The following is a 25,635-nucleotide window of genomic DNA, read 5'->3' as shown; positions in this document are numbered from 1 at the left end:
TACAACATAAAACATAGAAGGTATATAATAGTAAAAATGCAAGCGTACAGAATATAACAAGGTTCGAGCTTATCAATCTATAGTATAGTACCCACTCTAACAATCACCCCATCTCCAGACCATATCTAACCCCCCACCCTTCCCCAGCCCGGCCTGGCCTCCGGAACATACCCTACCTCCAGCCCCAGGGATAAACACTACACACCCTACTTTCCTGACCACAGAGACATACACTACCACTTCTATCCCCAGACCCCAGAGACATAAACTAGCCACCCTATCCCTTGGCCCAAGGGACATACACCCTCTACCCTACCCTCGACCCCTTAGAAATACAGTCACCCTCTCCCCCCTTTCCCACACACACACACTACCACCCCACCCAGGTACGTATCTATGCATTGGACAGGGTGGCACAAACCAGGGGCGCTTGCCGAGGAGGGCTGCCTGGTGGTGCCATCCTGGATGGAACCCTCACTCATCAGCAGCTGCTGTCACACGTGTGGGTGGCTGCGGAGGCAGGGGCTGAAATCTGGAGATGTCTGGTGGGGCCATGCAGCAGCATCAGCGCAAGCCTCTATGGCCACAGCGCATGGTCCCGCCCCCTACCCTTCCTCACTGGCGGCTCCGTTCTCCTCACAAGGTGGGGTGTGGCTGTGCTCGCAGCCTCACACCCAAGGCAGTGGGTGCCGCTGGTCCCAATAATGTTCCTCCGTGGGGCCATGTGGCTGTGAGCCTGTGCTGCCCGCAAACTCAGCCAAACTTACAGCCCTTCACAGGAAAGAAAAAATAAGAATTTACTTACCGATAATTCTATTTCTCGTAGTCCGTAGTGGATGCTGGGAACTCCGTAAGGACCATGGGGAATAGCGGCTCCGCAGGAGACTGGGCACAAAAGTAAAAGCTTTAGGACTACCTGGTGTGCACTGGCTCCTCCCCCTATGACCCTCCTCCAAGCCTCAGTTAGGATACTGTGCCCGGACGAGCGTACACAATAAGGAAGGATATTGAATCCCGGGTAAGACTCATACCAGCCACACCAATCACACCGTACAACCTGTGATCTGAACCCAGTTAACAGCATGATAACAGAGGAGCCTCTGAAAAGATGGCTCACAACAATAATAACCCGATTTAGTTAACAATAACTATGTACACGTATTGCAGACAATCCGCACTTGGGATGGGCGCCCAGCATCCACTACGGACTACGAGAAATAGAATTATCGGTAAGTAAATTCTTATTTTCTCTGACGTCCTAGTGGATGCTGGGAACTCCGTAAGGACCATGGGGATTATACCAAAGCTCCCAAACGGGCGGGAGAGTGCGGATGACTCTGCAGCACCGAATGAGAGAACTCCAGGTCCTCCTCAGCCAGGGTATCAAATTTGTAGAATTTAGCAAACGTGTTTGCCCCTGACCAAGTAGCTGCTCGGCAAAGTTGTAAAGCCGAGACCCCTCGGGCAGCCGCCCAAGATGAGCCCACTTTCCTTGTGGAATGGGCTTTTACAGATTTAGGCTGTGGCAGGCCTGCCACAGAATGTGCAAGCTGAATTGTACTACAAATCCAACGAGCAATAGTCTGCTTAGAAGCAGGAGCACCCAGCTTGTTGGGTGCATACAGGATAAACAGCGAGTCAGATTTTCTGACTCCAGCCGTCCTAGTAGCCGCAGGCACCACAATAGGCTGGTTCAAGTGAAATGCTGAAACCACCTTAGGGAGAAATTGAGGACGAGTCCTCAATTCTGCCCTGTCCGCATGAAAAATTAGGTAAGGGCTTTTATAGGATAAAGCCGCCAATTCTGAGACACGCCTGGCTGAAGCCAGGGCTAACAGCAGAACCACTTTCCATGTGAGATATTTTAAATCCACTGTGGCAAGTGGTTCGAACCAATGTGATTTTAGGAATCCCAAAACCACATTGAGATTCCAGGGTGCCACTGGAGGCACAAAGGGAGGCTGTATATGCAGTACCCCCTTTACAAAAGTCTGGACTTCAGGAACTGAAGCCAATTCTTTCTGGAAGAAAATCGACAAGGCCGAAATTTTGAACCTTAATGGATCCTAATTTTAGGCCCATGGACAGTCCTGTTTGCAGGAAATGCAGGAAACGACCCAGTTGAAATTCCTCTGTCGGGGCCTTCCTGGCCTCGCACCACGCAACATATTTCCTCCAAATACGGTGATAATGTTGTGCAGTTACATCCTTCCTGGCTTTGATCAGGGTAGGGATGACTTCATCTGGAATGCCTTTCTCCTTCAGGATCCGGCGTTCAACCGCCATGCCGTCAAACGCAGCCGCGGTAAGTCTTGGAACAGACAGGGTCCTTGCTGAAGCAGGTCCCTTCTTAGAGGTAGAGGCCACGGATCCTCCGTGAGCATCTCCTGAAGTTCCGGGTACCAAGTCCTTCTTGGCCAATCCGGAGCCACGAGTATAGTTCTTACTCCTCTCCGTCTTATAATCCTCAGTACCTTGGGTATGAGAGGCAGAGGAGGGAACACATACACTGACTGGTACACCCACGGTGTTACCAGAGCGTCCACCGCTATTGCCTGAGGGTCCCTTGACCTGGCGCAATACCTGTTTAGTTTTTTGTTGAGGCGGGACGCCATCATGTCCACCTTTGGTTTTTCCCAACGGTTTACAATCAATTGGAAGACTTCTGGATGAAGTCCCCACTCTCCCGGGTGGAGATCGTGTCTGCTGAGAAAATCTGCTTCCCAGTTGTCCACTCCGGGAATGAACACTGCTGACAGTGCTATCACATGATTTTCCGCCCAGCGAAGAATCCTTGCAGCTTCTGCCATCGCTCTCCTGCTTCTTGTGCCGCCCTGTCTGTTTACGTGGGCGACTGCCGTGATGTTGTCCGACTGGATCAATACCGGCTGACCCTGAAGCAGAGGCCTTGCTTGACTTAGGGCATTGTAAATGGCCCTTAGTTCCAGGATATTTATGTGAAATGACGTTTCCATGCTTGACCACAAGCCCTGGAAATTTCTTCCCTGTGTGACTGCTCCCCAGCCTCTCAGGCTGGCATCCGTGGTCACCAGGACCCAGTCCTGAATGCCGAATCTGCGGCCCTCTAGAAGATGAGCACTCTGCAACCACCACAGGAGAGACACCCTTGTCCTTGGAGACAGGGTTATCCGCTGATGCATCTGAAGATGCGATCCGGACCATTTGTCCAGCAGATCCCACTGAAAGGTTCTTGCGTGGAATCTGCCGAATGGAATCGCTTCGTAAGAAGCCACCATTTTTCCCAGGACCCTTGTGCATTGATGCACTGACACTTGACCTGGTTTTAGGAGGTTCCTGACTAGCTCGGATAACTCCCTGGCTTTCTCCTCCGGGAGAAACACCTTTTTCTGGACTGTGTCCAGAATCATCCCTAGGAACAGCAGACGTGTCGTCGGAATCAGCTGCGATTTTGGAATATTTAGAATCCACCCGTGCTGTCGTAACACTACTTGAGATAGTGCTACTCCGACCTCTAACTGTTCCCTGGACCTTGCCCTTATCAGGAGATCGTCCAAGTAAGGGATAATTAAGACGCCTTTTCTTCGAAGAAGAATCATCATTTCGGCCATTACCTTGGTAAAGACCCGGGGTTCCGTGGACAATCCAAACGGCAGCATCTGAAATTGATAATGACAGTTCTGTACCACAAACCTGAGGTACCCTTGGTGAGAAGGGCAAATTGGGACATGGAGGTAAGCATCCTTGATGTCCAGAGACACCATATAGTCCCCTTCTTCCAGGTTCGCTATCACTGCTCTGAGTGACTCCATCTTGAATTTGAACCTTTGTATGTAAGTGTTCAAGGATTTCAGATTTAAAATAGGTCTCACCGAGCCGTCTGGCTTCGGCACCACAAACAGCGTGGAATAATACCCCTTTCCCTGTTGCAGGAGGGGTACCTTGATTATCACCTGCTGGGAATACAGCTTGTGAATGGCTTCCAATACCGCCTCCCTGTCGGAGGGAGACGTTGGTAAAGCAGACTTCAGGAACCGGCGAGGGGGAGACGTCTCGAATTCCAATTTGTACCCCTGAGATACTACCTGCAGGATCCAGGGGTCCACTTGCGAGTGAGCCCACTGCGCTCTGAAATTCTTGAGACGGCCCCCCACCGTGCCTGAGTCCGCTTGTAAGGCCCCAGGGTCATGCTGAGGACTTGGCAGAAGCGGGGGAGGGCTTCTGTTCCTGGGAAGAGGCTGCCTGATGCAGTCTTTTTCCCCTTCCTCTGCCCCGGGGCATCCATATGCCGTTTGGAATCCGCATCACCTGACCACTGTCGAGTCCATAACCCTCTTCTGGCAGAAATGGACAGCGCACTTACTCTTGATGCCAGAGTGCAAATATCCCTCTGTGCATATATAGAAATGCATCCTTTAAATGCTCTATAGTCAATAATATACTGTCCCTATCCAGGGTATCAATATTTTCAGTCAGGGAATCCGACCAAGCCACCCCAGCACTGCACATCCAGGCTGAGGCGATTGCTGGTCGCAGTATAACACCAGTATGTGTGTATATACTTTTTTGGATATTTTCCAGCTTCCTATCAGCTGGTTCCTTGAGGGCGGCCGTATCAGGAGACGGTAACGCCACTTGTTTTGATAAGCGTGTGAGCGCTTTATCTACCCTAGGGGGTGTTTCCCAACGCGCCCTAACCTCTGGCGGGAAAGGGTATAATGCCAATAATTTTTTAGAAATTATCAGTTTTTTATCGGGGGAAACCCACGCTTCATCACACACCTCATTTAATTCATCTGATTCAGGAAAAACTACGGGTAGTTTTTTCACACCCCACATAATACCCTTTTTTGTGGTACTTGTAGTATCAGAAATGTTCAAAACCTCCTTCATTGCCGTGATCATGTAACGTGTGGCCCTACTGGAAGTCACGTTTGTCTCCTCACTGTCGACACTGGAGTCAGTGTCCGTGTCTGGGTCTGTGTCGACCATCTGAGGTAACGGGCGCTTTAGAGCCCCTGACGGTGTTTGAGACGCCTGGACAGGCACTAGCTGATTTGCCGGCTGTCTCATGTCGTCAACAGTCTTTTGTAAAGTGCTGACGCTATCACGTAATTCCTTCCATAAGACCATCCAGTCAGGTGTCGACTCCCTAGGGGGTGACATCACTATTACAGGCAATTGCTCCGCCTCCACACCATTTTCCACCTCATACATGTCGACACAAACGTACCGACACACAGCACACACACAGGGAATGCTCTGATAGAGGACAGGACCCCACTAGCCCTTTGGGGAGACAGAGGGAGAGTTTGCCAGCACACACCAGAGCGCTATATATAATGTATAGGGACAACCTTATATAAGTGTTTCTCCCTTATATAGCTGCTGTATAGATTCTTATGCCAATTTAGTGCCCCCCCTCTCTTGTTTTACCCTGTTTCTGTAGTGCAGGACTGCAGGGGAGAGTCAGGGAGACGTCCTTCCAGCGGAGCTGTGAGGGAAAATGGCGCTTGTGTGCTGAGGAGATAGGCTCCGCCCCCTTCTCGGCGGCCTTTCTCCCGCTTTTTTAAGGAAAACTGGCAGGGGTTAAATGCATCCATATAGCCCAGGAGCTATATGTGATGCATTTTTCGCCATCCAAGGTGTTTTTATTGCGTCTCAGGGCGCCCCCCCCAGCGCCCTGCACCCTCAGTGACCGGAGTGTGAAGTGTGCTGAGAGCAATGGCGCACAGCTGCGGTGCTGTGCGCTACCTTGTTGAAGACAGGACGTCTTCTGCCGCCGGTTTTCCGGACCTCTTCTGTCTTCTGGCTCTGTAAGGGGGCCGGCGGCGCGGCTCTGGGACCCATCCATGGCTGGGCCTGTGATCGGTCCCTCTGGAGCTAATGTCCAGTAGCCTAAGAAGCCCAATCCACTCTGCACGCAGGTGAGTTCGCTTCTTCTCCCCTTAGTCCCTCGATGCAGTGAGCCTGTTGCCATCAGGACTCACTGAAAATAAAAAACCTAACTTAAACTTTTTCACTAAGCAGCTCAGGAGAGCCACCTAGTGTGCACCCTTCTCGTTCGGGCACAAAAATCTAACTGAGGCTTGGAGGAGGGTCATAGGGGGAGGAGCCAGTGCACACCAGGTAGTCCTAAAGCTTTTACTTTTGTGCACAGTCTCCTGCGGAGCCGCTATTCCCCATGGTCCTTACGGAGTTCCCAGCATCCACTAGGACGTCAGAGAAAAGCCAGGTACCATGGAGGGCACTGTGTTTTGAGGGTAATATAGGGGTGCTATGTGTACTGGAGGGGAATATGGGGGTGCTGAAAGTACTGGGGATGATATAGGGGTGCGCTGTGTTTGGAGGGGCAATATGAGGGTACTGAATGTATTGGGGATAATATGGGGGTGCTGTATATACTAGGAGAAATATGGGTGTGCTGTGTGTATTGGGGATAATATGGGGGTGCTGTATATATGTACTAGGGATTATATAGGGGTGCTATGTGGGGTTGGGTATGAAATTCCAGCTGTCAGGAGGCCGACAGCGGCATCCCGACAGTTGAAATTCCGTCAGGGGTTGGCAACCCTCCCCTAACTCTAATACTTCCTTTTAGGTGCCTAACCGTAACCATCCCCCCCCCCCCCTTCAGCCTTACCATAACCCCCCCGGGGGCACCTAAACCCCCCCCCCCCGCTCCCTAACCATAATAGTCTCCACTCTGCAGCCTAATCCTTATCCCCACCTTCCCCATTGGTGTCTACCCCTAACCTCCCCTCAATGCACCCTAAACCTAACACTCTCCCTCCCACACCCTAAACCCCTAGACCTAAGTCCCCCGTGGTAACCTAAACCTAACACCCTTTCCCCGGTGTAGTACATATCTAAATTGCAGTGTGAAAATAAAGCAGACAGTATATACCCTGCACAGAAACCAAATAACCCACCTAAATCTAACTCTCTCTGCACATGTTATATATGCCCTCCCGCCCATCCTGCAGTGCACATGGTTTTGCCCAATTGCTAACAAATTTTCTGCTGCGATCATCTCTGAATTACCCCCTATGTGCACTGCAGGTGTGGCAGATACAGTATAACATTTGCAGAGAGAGTTAGATTTGGGTGGGTTATTTTGTTTCTGTGCAGGGTGAATACTGGCTGCTTTATTTTTACACTGCAATTTAGATTTCAGTTTGAACACACCCCACGCAAATCTAACTCTCTCTGCACATGTTATATCTGCCCCCCTGCAGTGCGCATGGTTTTGCCCAACTGCTAACAAATTTGCTGCTGCGATCAACTCTGAATTAGGCCCTCTGTACGATCAGGATCCTAAACTGTCGGGATTCTGACATCAGCGTCCCATTTCAGGATTCTGGCGTTGGTCTTCCATTGTGTGTTGGGATTCCAGCTCCGGTATGTCATGTGCCGGGATATTAACCACATCCCACTGTGTACTGGGTGGGAATAAATACCATGGTGGGCACTAGGTGCACTGAGAGGTAATATAATGGAAAGCACTATGTATACTTAAATGTATTATGGGGGTGATGTGTATACTGAAGGGTATTATGGAGGGTGCAGTGCATACTAAGGGGTACTATGGGGGCCTTATGTACACTGTAGGAGGGCAATGTGTATAATTAGGAGATGAGGCTATAAGAGGGCAAAATGAAAGGGTTTCAGTGAGTTTTTTATACCCTTCTTAGACCAAATGAAGTGGGTAGCACCCGGGAGCCTGTGACGGGTGCTTCCCAGCGGCGACCTGCCTTAGGCCCCTCGCCACCGCAGTTTTAAACCCGGCATGTTGCCGGGTTGGTGACATCATCAGTGACGCGGAGGGGGCAGCGCTTGGAGATCACATGACAGAGTGAACGGGAAACGGGTTGCATCGACCCGGCTTCCCATTTGCAAAGCACAGCAAGCCGGGTTGAACCCGTGTTCAACCCTGCAAGCTACCCGAGTTGGAATAACGGGTCACTCGACCCAGATTATTCCAACTGGGCCCTTTTACGCAGCACAGCAACACGGGTTATGCACGCTCATGTGCAATAACCCGTGTTCAAAGCTGGCGGTGTGAAAGGGGAAGCTGTTTAATAATTCGTTATGGGGGAGAAGTGGTATCAGCCCACTTTATATGCACTGATAATACTCACCTCCTCGTGTATTACTGCAGTGGTGTGTGCTGAATGACAAGCTGCTATCTGTAAAAGATAGCACGCCAATGTGTAGGGCAATATAAGAATGGTCAGTGGCACTGATCATTCAGACACCTGCAGCCATCAATTTCGACAGCTGCAGGTGTCATTGCCCCTTTGACAGCCACTGTAGCGGTTACTGCGGCTACCAGCTCTGGAATGCATACGTGAGATCTCGCGATAGTATCGAGTACTATCTCCCAATAGTAAGACACAGCGAATCAGCACTAGACTGATGCGCTGTGGAGGCTGACAGGGATTGCTGGAGTGAGGAGTTTTCACTCCCCCACTCTGGCAAACAAGATGTTCTTACATCTTGTCGCTACTGCTTCCTGCTTAGCCTCGGTAAAGAGGCAAAGCAGGAAGACAAATACCAGCATGATCCGGGCCAGTGTCATACATCTCCCCCAAAGAGGGGCTAGACTGACCACGTGTGAGGGGGAGGTGTGAGTGAGAGTTATACTGTAAGTACACAGTGTAAATATGGGAGGAGGGGGCGCCGATCCCATACTTTACCAGGGGAGCTCAGACCCCTAGATACACCTCTGACCCCACCCACCCCTTTAAAACCTGGACTATAATGGCAGAGTTTAGAAAATCTTGCTGTAAGATATAGCTTCTCAAACACGGTCCTCAGGTCCTCAAATAATTCATGTTTTTCAGGTCTCCTCAAAAAAATCACAAGTGAAATAATTAGCTCCACCTGTGGATCTTTTAAAATGTGTCAGTGAGTAATGAATGCACCTGTGCACCTGCTAGGTTACCTGGAAAACATGAACTCGGAGGTGCTGAGTTTGGGACTAATTGTTGTAGAAAATACAAAGATTTTTAATCAGAAAGTGACTCTCGCAAAACAAAACAGTTTCTAGATCAAAAACATTTAAAGGCTTTCTTTTTTATTCCAACTAATAAGACCTGCTGTATTGAATGCTCGTAAAATATACCAATAAGAGGGTTAACAAGAATGACCTTCTCCTTATCACGGCTGGAATAGTCACAACATCTAAAATTGAAATCTAAATTATATTCTTTCCTTCATTACAAGCAGAGACTTTGAAATTACAATAATTAAGTATCTTACAGTTAAATGCTAGGATAACCACCATTAGCAGCTATATGACGTTGACTATATATAGCAGCAATCTATTTTCAATTATCGGTTTAAAACGTGATGATGACATTAGTTAACAGGATTATTTTTAGCTTTTAATAAAGTTTTATTTTTAAGAAAGAATAAAAGCTATTATTCAGTAAATGTGAATTGACTGAAAGACAAACAGTATAAAAGTTCACACAGCACTTTAAAGTGTGGCCTACACAAAATTTCTAACGTCACAGACATTCAAAAATGTGCCTCCTACCACATAGACTGACATAAAAAAAAAACTATTTTGCGTGTGCTCCCTGTGAGGGGGCGTGGCCTCGCTAAAATGGGCATGGCCCCACAAAAATAGGCGTGGCCTTACAGGAAGACTACCTTACACCCCAGTTTTTGACCCTGCAACAACAGACCTCGGTCGCCACGGAAAAAAAAACAGTCCACCATTTTAAGCCCCACACAGTAATGTGCCTTGCACCATATTATGCCAAAAACCACAATGCCCGTGATACATTATGCACTACAGTAAGGCTTCTAATTACTTTTCAAAAGGGTAGTTTTGCAATTGCGCCTTAACTAACAATGGGGGTAATTCAGAGTTGATCGCAGCAGCAAATTTGTTAGCAGTTGGGCAAAACCATGTGCACTACAGGGGGGGAGGGGTTGATATAACATTTGCAGAGAGAGTTAGATTTGGGTGGGGTGTGTTCAAACTCAAATCTAAATTGCAGTGTAAAAATAAACCAACCAGACTTTACCCCGCACAGAAACAAAATAACCCTACCATATCTAACTCTCTCTGCACATGTTGTATCTGCCCCACCTGCAGTGCACATGGTTTTGCCTAACTGCTAACAAATTTACTGCTGCGATCAACTCTGAATTACCTCCCATACGGTGCTCTGAAGCTGGTGCACTTAAATGCTGTTAATAATTGTGACACAAAAAGTTGTTTTTGGTGAACGTTAGGTGTTCTAATCAGTAAAATGTCTCTTATTTGTGTTCAAACAACAACACATGCATCAATATAAATGAAACATTGGAGCTGAAGAATGAAGAAATAATGAAGAAAATAATATTAACATAAAATGAGAAATGAAGAAATGTGATAAACTGTTGGGTGATGGACTATAGGTTCATACACTTGTGTCACGGAGCGTGGCATCCCACCTCACTGGTGACACTGTAAGTTAAATTAAAAAAGTCCGTTTACAGCAAATATCCAAATGGGTTAACTTTGCAAAGCTCAATTGTTAATACAGGAAAAAAAGACAGACTCCCTGACGAAGGCCTCAATGGGCCAGATAACGTGTAGGAGATATACAAAGACTTAGGGTGCCCATACACTTGTGCGATGCGACGCAACATCGCGGGGCATCGCACCGGCAGTTCAGGTGCGATGAAATCGCACCTGAACTACAAAAGTGATTACCATGCAATCATGCGAGAGATATTAAGTGCAGCACATATCTTGAGAGGCGACATTTGAGCGGTGTGCCCGTGCATCGTGTCTCGAGATGAGCGCCGGAAATTTTTCGGGTTTTGTGTTTTGGTTTTGGGTTCGGTTCCGCGGCCGTGTTTTGGGTTCGACCGCGTTTTGGCAAAACCTCACCGAATTTTTTTTGTCGGATTCGGGTGTGTTTTGGATTCGGGTGTTTTTTTCAAAAAACACTAAAAAACAGCTTAAATCATAGAATTTGGGGGTCATTTTGATCCCAAAGTATTATTAACCTCAAAAACCATAATTTACACTCATTTTCAGTCTATTCTGAATACCTCACACCTCACAATATTATTTTTAGTCCTAAAATTTGCACCTAGGTCGCTGGATGACTAAGCTAAGCGACCCTAGTGGCCGACACAAACACCGGGCCCATCTAGGAGTGTCACTGCAGTGTCACGCAGGATGTCCCTTCCAAAAAACCCTCCCCAAACAGCACATGACGCAAAGAAAAAAAGAGGCGCAATGAGGTAGCTGTGTGAGTAAGATAAGCGACCCTAGTGGCCGACACAAACACCGGGCCCATCTAGGAGTGTCACTGCAGTGTCACGCAGGATGTCCCTTCCAAAAAACCCTCCCCAAACAGCACATGACGCAAAGAAAAAAAGAGGCGCAATGAGGTAGCTGTGTGAGTAAGATAAGCGACCCTAGTGGCCGACACAAACACCGGGCCCATCTAGGAGTGTCACTGCAGTGTCACGCAGGATGTCCCTTCCAAAAAAACCTCCCCAAACAGCACATGACGCAAAGAAAAAAAGAGGCGCAATGAGGTAGCTGTGTGAGTAAGATAAGCGACCCTAGTGGCCGACACAAACACCGGGCACATCTAGGAGTGTCACTGCAGTGTCACGCAGGATGTCCCTTCCAAAAAACCCTCCCCAAACAGCACATGACGCAAAGAAAAAAAGAGGCGCAATGAGGTAGCTGTGTGAGTAAGATAAGCGACCCTAGTGGCCGACACAAACACCGGGCCCATCTAGGAGTGTCACTGCAGTGTCACGCAGGATGTCCCTTCCAAAAAACCCTCCCCAAACAGCACATGACGCAAAGAAAAAAAGAGGCGCAATGAGGTAGCTGTGTGAGTAAGATAAGCGACCCTAGTGGCCGACACAAACACCGGGCCCATCTAGGAGTGTCACTGCAGTGTCACGCAGGATGTCCCTTCCAAAAAACCCTCCCCAAACAGCACATGATGCAAAGAAAAAAAGAGGCGCAATGAGGTAGCTGTGTGAGTAAGATAAGCGACCCTAGTGGCCGACACAAACACCGGGCCCATCTAGGAGTGTCACTGCAGTGTCACGCAGGATGTCCCTTCCAAAAAACCCTCCCCAAACAGCACATGACGCAAAGAAAAAAAGAGGCGCAATGAGGTAGCTGTGTGAGTAAGATAAGCGACCCTAGTGGCCGACACAAACACCGGGCCCATCTAGGAGTGTCACTGCAGTGTCACGCAGGATGTCCCTTCCAAAAAAACCTCCCCAAACAGCACATGACGCAAAGAAAAAAAGAGGCGCAATGAGGTAGCTGTGTGAGTAAGATAAGCGACCTTAGCGGCCGACACAAACACCGGGCCCATCTAGGAGTGGCACTGCAGTGTCACGAAGGATGTCCCTTCCAAAAAACCCTCCCCAAACAGCACATGATGCAAAGAAAAATTAAAGAAAAAAGAGGTGCAAGATGGAATTGTCCTTGGGCCCTCCCACCCACCCTTATGTTGTATAAACAGGACATGCACACTTTAACCAACCCATCATTTCAGTGACAGGGTCTGCCACACGACTGTGACTGAAATGACGGGTTGGTTTGGACCCCCACCAAAAAAGAAGCAATTAATCTCTCCTTGCACAAACTGGCTCTACAGAGGCAAGATGTCCACCTCATCATCATCCTCCGATATATCACCGTGTACATCCCCCTCCTCACAGATTATCAATTCGTCCCCACTGGAATCCACCATCTCAGCTCCCTGTGTACTTTGTGGAGGCAATTGCTGCTGGTCAATGTCTCCACGGAGGAATTGATTATAATTCATTTTAATGAACATCATCTTCTCCACATTTTCTGGATGTAACCTCGTACGCCGATTGCTGACAAGGTGAGCGGCGGCACTAAACACTCTTTCGGAGTACACACTTGTGGGAGGGCAACTTAGGTAGAATAAAGCCAGTTTGTGCAAGGGCCTCCAAATTGCCTCTTTTTCCTGCCAGTATAAGTACGGACTGTGTGACGTGCCTACTTGGATGCGGTCACTCATATAATCCTCCACCATTCTTTCAATGGTGAGAGAATCATATGCAGTGACAGTAGACGACATGTCCGTAATCGTTGTCAGGTCCTTCAGTCCGGACCAGATGTCAGCATCAGCAGTCGCTCCAGACTGCCCTGCATCACCGCCAGCGGGTGGGCTCGGAATTCTGAGCCTTTTCCTCGCACCCCCAGTTGCGGGAGAATGTGAAGGAGGAGATGTTGACAGGTCGCGTTCCGCTTGACTTGACAATTTTCTCACCAGCAGGTCTTTCAACCCCAGCAGACTTGTGTCTGCCGGAAAGAGAGATCCAAGGTAGGCTTTAAATCTAGGATCGAGCACGGTGGCCAAAATGTAGTGCTCTGATTTCAACAGATTGACCACCCGTGAATCCTTGTTAAGCGAATTAAGGGCTCCATCCACAAGTCCCACATGCCTAGCGGAATCGCTCCGTGTTAGCTCCTCCTTCAATGTCTCCAGCTTCTTCTGCAAAAGCCTGATTGAGGGGAATGACCTGACTCAGGCTGGCAGTGTCTGAACTGACTTCACGTGTGGCAAGTTCAAAGGGCATCAGAACCTTGCATCACGTTGAAATCATTCTCCACTGCGCTTGAGACAGGTGCATTTCACCTCCTATATCGTGCTCAATTGTATAGGCTTGAATGGCCTTTTGCTGCTCCTCCAACCTCTGAAGCATATAGAGGGTTGAATTCCACCTCGTTACCACTTCTTGCTTCAGATGATGGCAGGGCAGGTTCAGTAGTTTTTGGCGGTGCTCCAGTCTTCTGTACGTGGTGCCTGTACGCCGAAAGTGTCCCGCAATTCTTCTGGCCACCGACAGCATCTCTTGCACGCCCCTGTCGTTTTTTTAAAAATTCTGCACCACCAAATTCAAGGTATGTGCAAAACATGGGACGTGCTGGAATTTGCCCATATTTAATGCACACATAATATTGCTGGCGTTGTCCGATGCCACAAATCCTCAGGAGAGTCCAATTGGGGTAAGCCATTCCGCGATGATCTTCCTCAGTTGCCGTAAGAGGTTTTCAGCTGTGTGCGTATTCTGGAAAGCGGTGATACAAAGCGTAGCCTGCCTAGGAAAGAGTTGGCGTTTGCGAGATGCTGCTACTGGTGCCGCCGCTGCTGTTCTTGCGGCGGGAGTCCATACATCTACCCAGTGAGCTGTCACAGTCATATAGTCCTGACCCTGCCCTGCTCCACTTGTCCACATGTCCGTGGTTAAGTGGACATTGGGTACAACTGCATTTTTTAGGACACTGGTGAGTCTTTTTCTGACGTCCGTGTAAATTCTCGGTATCGCCTGCCTAGAGAAGTGGAACCTAGATGGTATTTGGTAACGGGGGCACACTGCCTCAATAAATTGTCTAGTTCCCTGTGAACTAACGGCGGATACCGGACGCACGTCTAACACCAACATAGTTGTCAAGGCCTCAGTTATCCGCTTTGCAGCAGGATGACTGCTGTGATATTTCATCTTCCTCGCAAAGGACTGTTGGACAGTCAATTGCTTACTGGAAGTAGTACAAGTGGGCTTACGACTTCCCCTCTGGGATGACCATCGACTCCCAGCAGCAACAACAGCAGCGCCAGCAGCAGTAGGCGTTACACGCAAGGATGCATCGGAGGAATCCCAGGCAGGAGAGGAATCGTCAGAATTGCCAGTGACATGGCCTGCAGGACTATTGGCATTCCTGGGGAAGTAGGAAATTGACACTGAGGGAGTTGGTGGGGTGGTTTGCGTGAGCTTGGTTACAAGAGGAAGGGATTTACTGGTCAGTGGACTGCTTCCGCTGTCGCCCAAAGTTTTTGAACTTGTCACTGACTTATTATGAATGCGCTGCAGGTGACGTATAAGGGAGGATGTTCCGAGGTGGTTAACGTCCTTACCCCTACTTATTACAGCTTGACAAAGGCAACACACGGCTTGACACCTGTTGTCCGCTTTTCTGTTGAAATACTTCCACACTGAAGAGCTGATTTTTTTGGTATTTTCACCAGGCATGTCAACGGCCATATTCCTCCCACGGACAACAGGTGTCTCCCCGGGTGCCTGACTTAAACAAACCACCTCACCATCAGAATCCTCCTGGTCAATTTCCTCCCCAGCGCCAGCAACACCCATATCCTCCTCATCCTGGTGTACTTCAACACTGACATCTTCAATCTGACTATCAGGAACTGGACTGCGGGTGCTCCTTCCAGCACTTGCAGGGGGCGTGCAAATGGTGGAAGGCGCATGCTCTTCACGTCCAGTGTTGGGAAGGTCAGGCATCGCAACCGACACAATTGGACTCTCCTTGTGGATTTGGGATTTCGAAGAACGCACAGTTCTTTGCGGTGCTTTTGCCAGCTTGAGTCTTTTCAGTTTTCTAGCGAGAGGCTGAGTGCTTCCATCCTCATGTGAAGCTGAACCACTAGCCATGAACATAGGCCAGGGCCTCAGCCGTTCCTTGCCACTCCGTGTGGTAAATGGCATATTGGCAAGTTTACGCTTCTCCTCCGACAATTTTATTTTAGGTTTTGGAGTCCTTTTTTTACTGATATTTGGTGTTTTGGATTTGACATGCTCTGTACTATGACATTGGGCATCGGCCTTGGCAGACGACGTTGCTGGCATTTCATCGTCTCGGCCATGACTAGTGGCAGCAGCTTCAGCACGAGGTGGAAGTGGATCTTGATCTTTCCCTAATTTTGGAACCTCAACATTTTTGTTCTCCATATTTTAATAGGCACAACTAAAAGGCACCTCAGGTAAACAATGGAGATGGATGGATACTAGTATACTTATGGATGGACTGCCGAGTGCCGACACAGAGGTAGCTACAGCCGTGGACTAACGTACTGTGTCTGCTGCTAATATAGACTGGATGATTGATAATGAGATGAAATCAATATATATATGTATGTATATATAATATCACTAGTACTGCAGCCGGACAGGTAGATAATATATTTATTAGGTAATGATGACTGATGACGGACCTGCTGGACACTGTCAGCTCAGCAGCACCGCAGACTGCTACAGTAAGCTACTATACTATAGTAGTATGTACAAAGATGAAAGAAAAAAAAAACCACGGGTAGGTGGTATACAATTATGGATGGACTGCCGAGTGCCGACACAGAGGTAGCTACAGCCGTGGACTAACGTACTGTGTCTGCTGCTAATATAGACTGGATGATTGATAATGAGATGAAATCAATATATATATGTATGTATATATAATATCACTAGTACTGCAGCCGGACAGGTAGATAATATATTTATTAGGTAATGATGACTGATGACGGACCTGCTGGACACTGTCAGCTCAGCAGCACCGCAGACTGCTACAGTAAGCTACTATACTATAGTAGTATGTACAAAGAAGAAAGAGAAAAAAAAACCACGGGTAGGTGGTATACAATTATGGATGGACTGCCGAGTGCCGACACAGAGGTAGCTACAGCCGTGGACTAACGTACTGTGTCTGCTGCTAATATAGACTGGATGATTGATAATTAGATGAAATCAATATATATATGTATGTATATATAATATCACTAGTACTGCAGCCGGACAGGTAGATAATATATTTATTAGGTAATGATGACTGATGACGGACCTGCTGGACACTGTCAGCTCAGCAGCACCGCAGACTGCTACAGTAAGCTACTATACTATAGTAGTATGTACAAAGAAGAAAGAAAAAAAAAACCACGGGTAGGTGGTATACAATTATGGATGGACTGCTGAGTGCCGACACAGAGGTAGCTACAGCCGTGGACTAACGTACTGTGTCTGCTGCTAATATAGACTGGATGATTGATAATGAGATGAAATCAATATATATATGTATGTATATATAATATCACTAGTACTGCAGCCGGACAGGTAGATAATATATTTATTAGGTAATGATGACTGATGACGGACCTGCTGGACACTGTCAGCTCAGCAGCACCGCAGACTGCTACAGTAAGCTACTATACTATAGTAGTATGTACAAAGAAGAAAGAAAAAAAAAAAACCACGGGTAGGTGGTATACAATTATGGATGGACTGCTGAGTGCCGACACAGAGGTAGCTACAGCCGTGGACTAACGTACTGTGTCTGCTGCTAATATAGACTGGATGATTGATAATGAGATGAAATCAATATATATATGTATGTATATATAATATCACTAGTACTGCAGCCGGACAGGTAGATAATATATTTATTAGGTAATGATGACTGATGACGGACCTGCTGGACACTGTCAGCTCAGCAGCACCGCAGACTGCTACAGTAAGCTACTATACTCTATAGTAGTATGTACAAAGAAGAAAGAAAAAAAAAAACCACGGGTAGGTGGTATACAATTATGGATGGACTGCTGAGTGCCGACACAGAGGTAGCTACAGCCGTGGACTAACGTACTGTGTCTGCTGCTAATATAGACTGGATGATTGATAATGAGATGAAATCAATATATATATGTATGTATATATAATATCACTAGTACTGCAGCCGGACAGGTAGATAATATATTTATTAGGTAATGATGACTGATGACGGACCTGCTGGACACTGTCAGCTCAGCAGCACCGCAGACTGCTACAGTAAGCTACTATACTATAGTAGTATGTACAAAGAAGAACGGAAAAAAAAAACCACGGGTAGGTGGTATACAATTATGGATGGACTGCTGAGTGCCGACACAGAGGTAGCTACAGCCGTGGACTAACGTACTGTGTCTGCTGCTAATATAGACTGGATGATTGATAATGAGATGAAATCAATATATATATGTATGTATATATAATATCACTAGTACTGCAGCCGGACAGGTAGATAATATATTTATTAGGTAATGATGACTGATGACGGACCTGCTGGACACTGTCAGCTCAGCAGCACCGCAGACTGCTACAGTAAGCTACTATACTCTATAGTAGTATGTACAAAGAAGAAAGAAAAAAAAAAACCACGGGTAGGTGGTATACAATTATGGATGGACTGCCGAGTGCCGACACAGAGGTAGCTACAGCCGTGGACTAACGTACTGTGTCTGCTGCTAATATAGAGTCTAGACTGGATGATAAATTATTGATAATGAGATGAAATCAATATAATATTACTAGTACTGCAGCCGGACAGGTACTATATATATTTATTATGTAATGACTGATGACGGACCTGCTGGACACTGTCAGGTCAGCACAGCACCGCAGACTGCTACAGTAAGCTACTATAGTAGTATGTATAAAGAAGAATAAAAAATAAAAAAACCACGGGTAGGTGGTATACAATATTATATATATATATATTATATACAATTATATATATATATATATATATATATATATATATTAAACTGGTGGTGATTGATTATTAAACTGGTGGTCACTTCAGGACAGGTCACGTTGCAACTTGCAACTAGTACTCCGAGGCCTAAGCAGACAATCACAAAATATATTATTATACTGGTGGTCAGTGTGGTCACAACAATGGCAGTGTGGCACTGACTCTGGCAGCAAAAGTGTGCACTGTACGTTATATGTACTCCTGAGTCCTGCTCTCAGACTCTAACTGCTCCCCACTGTCAGTGTCTCCCCCACAAGTCAGATAATACACTTACAGTCACACTATCTAATCTATAAATATCACTTCAGCAAGTAGTATAGTAGTATACAGTAGTACTCCTCCTAATAATGCTCCCCGAAAATACTGTGTCTCTCTCTTCTCTAAACGGAGAGGACGCCAGCCACGTCCTCTCCCTATGACTCTCAATGCACGTGTGAAAATGGCGGCGACGCGCGGCTCCTTATATAGAATCCGAGTCTCGCGATAGAATCCGAGCCTCGCGAGAATCCGACAGCGTGATGATGACGTTCGGGCGCGCTCGGGTTAGCCGAGCAAGGCGGGAAGATCCGAGCCTGCTCGGACCCGTGTAAAAAACCTGAAGTTCGGGCGGGTTCGGATTCAGAGGAACCGAACCCGCTCATCTCTAGTCTCAAGGTACCTAAAATGTGCATACAATCCTTCAATTTCTCTCACAGATGAGGTCGAAATCGAAGATTAGCACCGATTATCTCACAAGTTTATGGGCACCATTATACAGACCTCTTTAATCTACAATTTATTGCCATTCAGCAAAGCTCCTTTAATATCCTTTTTGAAAATACATGGACAAACAGTGTACAGTGGCCACCAGGCTAACTGCCGCACATAAGAGGCATTTTACTTATTAGAACATGTAAAGTTCACCAAAAACAACTTTTTGTGTCACAATAAACAGCATTTAATTGCACAAGCTTCCGAGCACTATATTATCATTGTTAGTTAAGGTGAAATTGCAAAACTCCACTTTTGATACTTATATTTTTGAGGTCCTCCGTTTAGCCTCTACTGCAATTTGCTGCCAAATATACAAATATCTAGATAAGTGAATGCAGGATTATTTGATTATTTTAATTACTTTGAAATAACCTGCTGGTAGCCAGGGGTTTCATGCTCATTGCCAGGGGTTTCACGTGCTGGGTGTCATGCTCGTTGCCAGGGGTTTTATGCACTGGGTGTCATGCTCATTGCCAGGGGTTTCATGCGCTGGGTGATATGCTCGTTGCCAGGGGTTAATGCTTTGGGATCCATGCTCTTTGCCAAGGATAATGCTCATTGCCAAGGGGGTGTATAAAGTATATTCGCTGGTGGGCCCTAGCACGCCAGCACTGATATCCCACTCCACCTCCTCCCTCTTCCCTAGTACTCTGCTCGGGGGGGGTGGAGTTTCGCAGATTGACAAGGATGCATCGTGATGTCACGATACAACCACATCATTCCATGAAACTTTGCCTCCCGAGCTGAGTACTAGGGAAGAGGGAGGAGCGGAAGCAGAACGGAGACACAAAGTGCCATGGCGACTCGCCCGCTGCAATAAACAGCAATGAGTACAATACAGCTGAGATATCAAAATAAGAGCTCGTAATGAAGTGGTTGGAAAATAGAAATACAATTTTATACTTTTGCTATATGGTCAATTATGTGGGCAGTTGGTCATCCTCATACTGTCACAATTATGAGCCTATGCATATGTAGAGGCCTGGTGCTATAGTCCCATCCTCCCCAATATTAATATGGTCCTGAGTCTCTCACTTCACTACTGTAAATATGAAATACAGATGTAGCCAAGCTCATCCAGCATACGGTATGGCCGCACGGGCACACACGCTGCTCCTAGGCAGGCATGTGCCTTAGTAAGCCTAGCTGAGTTCTAGTACGCCGCCCATCAGGGGTGGTTTTAGGGGCAGCTGCCCCACCAGCACCATCTGCGCCTGCCCGCTGCCATCTTCTGCCCACAAAAGGTCCCAAGGGGTTGTGCTTATTGGCTGGCAGTCTGCGATTGGTGATTGGTGTGCAATTGGCACCAGATTCAAAAAGCGCCACCATCTTTTGAGTGGCAGCCAGTCTGCGTGCCAAGATTGGCTGGCAGCAGATGCCAACTTTAAACTGCACTACGGTTGGGACTCAATTCTTCAAGCTCCGCCTCTGTCCAACTGCCAGTGCAGACAGAAGTGTGGGGAATGACAGTAGCAGGGGGTGAGATGGGGGTGAGAGGTGCAGGGGGTGAGATGGGGGAGTGAGAGGAGCAGGGGGTGAGAGGTGCAGGCGGTGAGACGGGGGAGTAAAAAGCACATGTTAGTAGCAATAATCTGCAAATTGCACATACACAACCAAGATGAAATCCTTACTGCACACACGTTAACCAATGTGTGTGATGGTGAACACAGTTGCGTACTGCATCACTATTACTTGAGACGGCTTCTGCGACCATGGGCAGTTCAGGGTGGAGACAGGGAGGTGAACTAACAGTGTCGGATTTACACCTCATGGGGCTCTAGGCAAGATAACGGTTTGGGGCCCTCATTCCTCAAATAGGTATATATGCAGCTTCCACCCCCATGCTGTCCTCAGCTCTCCATAAACATATAAGAGAAAATGTAATGAACCACAATTTGTTAAGAAATTTTTTTTTTGCAATTTTTAACATGAGATTAAAAGTGGCATTTTTTTGTCCTGTCTCAGTGGTTAATTTACTAAAATGGGAGTTCTATTTAAGATGGGATGTTGCCAGTAGCATCCAATCAGATTCCAGGTATTATCTTCTAGAAGGTGCAAGATAAATGAGAAGTAGAATCTGATTGGTTGCCATGGGCAACATCCCATCTTTAATAGAACTCCCATCTTGGTAAATTTACCCCTAAGTGAGTAACTGGGCATTAGGGGCCTGATTCATATTAGTTCACCAATGCATACAAAGCTGCAATTTTTAGGCCTACAGACTTGCTAAGCATCCCAAGTTAAGCAGCCGCTCAGGGACGTCCACCGGAGTGATCGCAAAGTCCACAGCAACTGTGTACACATGTGCAGAATCTACGCAGAAACAAGGAACATCGCCCGCCCCGTGTGAGTCTATGGTCATGCAGACTGGCCGCAGCAGTAGCAATGCTGGTGCTATGTTTCAACATAAACTAAACACTGTGCTTACTATCTTCTTGCTTATTTTGTCTCCCTACATATTTTGTTGACTGAATAAACCAACCCCGCATTTTAAGTCTCCCGTAATGACCTAAACAGTTCTCCCTCAGGGCTACAGTATATATGTCATAAGTAAAAATGCAGTAAAACCTCCTGAAAACTGCAGTTTTCGGATGTTTATGGCAATATATATGGATCGCCACATGTATTAAAAAAAGTCCATAGAAAATATCTGCTGCAAATCAGCGGCACAGCAGGCACAAATGTGTAGCTCTCTGGGGCTTGTGGTATCAATAGGTAATAACATCTACAGATGACGTTGACTATAGAAGCCTAACGACACCTTTACCGGTTAACATCAGTCACAGTTAAATGCCCTATCCTGCCTCCAGCATCCTGGAGTAACGAGGTGTCCAGATGTTCTTACATAGAGACAAAGAATTTGACAGCAGATAAGAACCACATGGCCCATCTAATCTGCCCTAAACACATGTACATACACAGGGGCGGATTGGCCATAGGGATCACCAAGAAGATTCCTGGTAGGCCGCTGTGTCTGCGGAGCCTGTTTTGTGTGTTGTCAGCCCACTGCCATAGCTACAAGGTATGTTATGGGTTATATTCAATTAAAGTCGAAAGCTGCCGTCTGTCGAAAAGACGTCAGTTTTCGACTTTTTAAGGTCAAACCTTGATTCGACCTATTCAATATATCACAAAATTTTTCGACAAGGCAATGAATTCGACTTGACGAAAAGCACGTGGATCGGCAGAATAGCTGCCGATCCACGTGCTTGTGTTGAAATGTCGGTTTTGGCCCCCTTTTCGACCATCTCAGTCCGACATAAAAAAATGTTGGACTGAGATGAGGGATTAGAGCAGGAGGGGGGTGGGGGGGGGAGCCGCAGGGAGACGGGGGACAGCCGCGGGCATATAGAGGAGATCAGCACTACAGTAGCGCTGCAGCAGGATGTCACACAGCCGCGCCACTCACGGCAGCTTCCACCCGGCTCCAGCAAGTGTGGTCACGCTTGCTGGAGCCAGGTGGACACTGGCGTGAGGTCGGGCGGCTGTGTGACATCCTGCTGCAGCGCTACTGTTAGCGCTGATCTCCTCCATCTGCCGGCTGCTGTCCCCGCTGGTCTCCCCACGGCTCCCCCCCCCCTCCTCCTCCTCCTCTGGGTCACTCTCAATTCGACTTGAAAAAGTCGTTTAGAGATGAAATTTGAATAGGGGTTGTCGGATCCATTCCGACAAATGCATGTCGGAATGGATCCGATGCTAATTGAATATAAACCTATACCTCTTGTGCTGCCCATGTCGGGCCCCTTCTACAAACTTTTACAGGGCCACTTTTAGTTCCCAATCTGCCCCTAGTCTGCAGCAAAAGACACAAGGAAGGCCGCATTTGCATTCCATCAGGCTCTATAAGGAGGGATCCTGTCCCCTTAACAGACCACACACCCTCATTAGGGCTGCTTCCATAAATTTCCTGGGCTGGATTTCCATCCCAATACGCCACTGTACATATACACACAATAATTTTTTTTTTGGCGTCAGCCAATTAACCTAATAGAATATCTTATGGATTGTGGGAAGAAACCCACGCAAGCATGGAGAGAGTAATAATACAAACCCTACAGAGTTATGGTGGGAATAGAACCCATGACCTCAGTGCTGTGAAGCAGTAATGCTAACCATTACACCATCTGTTCTGAAAGCATATGTAGAGGGGGGGAAGCTTTGCAAACTGTCACCCTCTGCAGCATGGTCCCATCTCTACAGCATGGAAACAATACAGAATGAACCTACAGATATTTCAATATACATTGCAGTTATTAGACAAATACTCCATTTACTAGAAATCTCAGCAATTGAACATCATAAATACCAGTGTCCCATAGCAACTCACTGCAACAAACACACAGTGTAAAAATAAGATTTTACTCACCGATAAATCTATTTCTCGTAGTCCGTAGTGGATGCTGGGAACTCCGTAAGGACCATGGGGAATAGACGGGCTCCGCAGGAGACTGGGCACTCTAAAAGAAAGATTAGGTACTATCTGGTGTGCACTGGCTCCTCCCACTATGACCTTCCTCCAGACCTCAGTTAGGATACTGTGCCCGGAAGAGCTGACACAATAAGGAAGGATTTTGAATCCCGGGTAAGACTCATACCAGCCACACCAATCACACCGTATAACTCGTGATACTATACCCAGTTAACAGTATGAAATATAACTGAGCCTCTCAACAGATGGCTCAACAATAACCCTTAGTTAGGCAATAACTACATACAAGTATTGCAGACAATCCGCACTTGGGATGGGCGCCCAGCATCCACTACGGACTACGAGAAATAGATTTACCGGTGAGTAAAATCTTATTTTCTCTGACGTCCTAGTGGATGCTGGGAACTCCGTAAGGACCATGGGGATTATACCAAAGCTCCCAAACGGGCGGGAGAGTGCGGATGACTCTGCAGCACCGAATGAGAGAACTCAAGGTCCTCCTCAGCCAGGGTATCAAATTTGTAGAATTTAGCAAACATGTTTGCCCCTGACCAAGTTGCAGCTCGGCAAAGTTGTAAAGCCGAGACCCCTCGGGCAGCCGCCCAAGATGAGCCCACTTTCCTCGTGGAATGGGCTTTTACTGATTTAGGATACGGCAATCCAGCCGCAGAATGCTCCAGCTGAATTGTGCTACAAATTCAGCGAGCAATAGTCTGCTTAGAAGCAGGAGCACCTATTTTGTTGGGTGCCTACAGGATAAAAAGCGAGTCAGTTTTCCTGACTCCAGCCGTCCTGGAAATATAAATTTTTAAGGCCCTGACTACGTCTAGTAACTTGGAATCTTCCAAGTCCCTAGTAGCCGCAGGCACTACAATAGGTTGGTTCAAGTGAAAAGCTGATACCACCTTAGGGAGAAACTGGGAACGAGTCCTCAATTCTGCCCTATCCATATGGAAAATCAGATAAGGGCTTTTACATGACAAAGCCGCCAATTCTGACACACGCCTGGCCGAAGCCAAGGCCAATAACATGACCACTTTCCACGTGAGATATTTCAAATCCACAGTTTTAAGTGGCTCAAACCAATGTGATTTTAAGAAACTCAACACCACGTTGAGATCCCAAGGTGCCACAGGAGGCACAAAAGGGGGCTGAATATGTAGCACTCCCTTTACAAATGTCTGAACTCCAGGCAGTGAAGCCAGTTCTTTCTGGAAGAAAATCGACAGAGCCGAAATCTGGACCTTAATGGAACCCAAGTTTAGGCCCATATTCACTCCTGACTGTAGGAATTGCAGAAAACGGCCCAGCTGAAATTCCTCTGTTGGGGCCTTCCTGGCCTCACACCACGCAACATATTTTCGCCAAATACGGTGATAATGGTTTGCGGTTACTTCTTTCCTGGCTTTTATCAGCGTAGGAATGACTTCCTCCGGAATGCCCTTTTCCTTTAGGATCCGGAATTCAACCGCCATGCCGTCAAACGCAGCCGCGGTAAGTCTTGGAACAGACAGGGCCCCTGCTGTAGCAGATCCTGTCTGAGCGGTAGAGGCCATGGGTCCTCTGATATCATTTCTTGAAGTTCTGGGTACCAAGCTCTTCTTGGCCCATCCGGAACCACGAGTATCGTTCTTACTCCTCGTTTTCTTATTATTCTCAGTACCTTTGGTATGAGAGGCAGAGGAGGGAATACATAAACCGACTGGTACACCCACGGTGTCACTAGAGCATCCACAGCTATTGCCTGAGGGTCCCTTGACCTGGCGCAATATCTAGTTTTTTGTTTAGGCGGGACGCCATCATGTCCACCTGTGGCCTTTCCCAACGGTTTACCAACAGTTGGAAGACTTCTGGGTGTATGTCGTGTCTGCTGAGGAAGTCTGCTTCCCAGTTGTCCACTCCCGGAATGAACACTGCTGACAGTGCTAAGACGTGATTTTCCGCCCATCGGAGAATCCTTGTGGCTTCTGCCATCGCCATCCTGCTTCTTGTGCCGCCCTGTCGGTTTACATGGGCGACTGCCGTGATGTTGTCTGATTGGATCAGTACCGGCTGGTTTTGAAGCAGAGGCCTTGCCAGACTTAGGGCATTGTAA

At 47.3% G+C, this 25,635-nt stretch overlaps 1 long non-coding RNA gene across 2 annotated transcripts in view; it reads right to left on the bottom strand.

The window, feature by feature from the left end:
* The window catches only part of LOC134987365 (uncharacterized), a 96,609-nt gene that overhangs the window by 2,412 nt on the left and 68,562 nt on the right, over positions 1-25,635 (bottom strand). The gene's annotated exons all lie outside the window — the stretch shown is intronic.

The sequence above is a fragment of the Pseudophryne corroboree genome, chromosome 1 (genome assembly GCF_028390025.1).
Source record: "Pseudophryne corroboree isolate aPseCor3 chromosome 1, aPseCor3.hap2, whole genome shotgun sequence".
Taxonomy (NCBI): domain Eukaryota; kingdom Metazoa; phylum Chordata; class Amphibia; order Anura; family Myobatrachidae; genus Pseudophryne; species Pseudophryne corroboree.
This window is presented reverse-complemented; position numbering and strand designations above follow the sequence as displayed.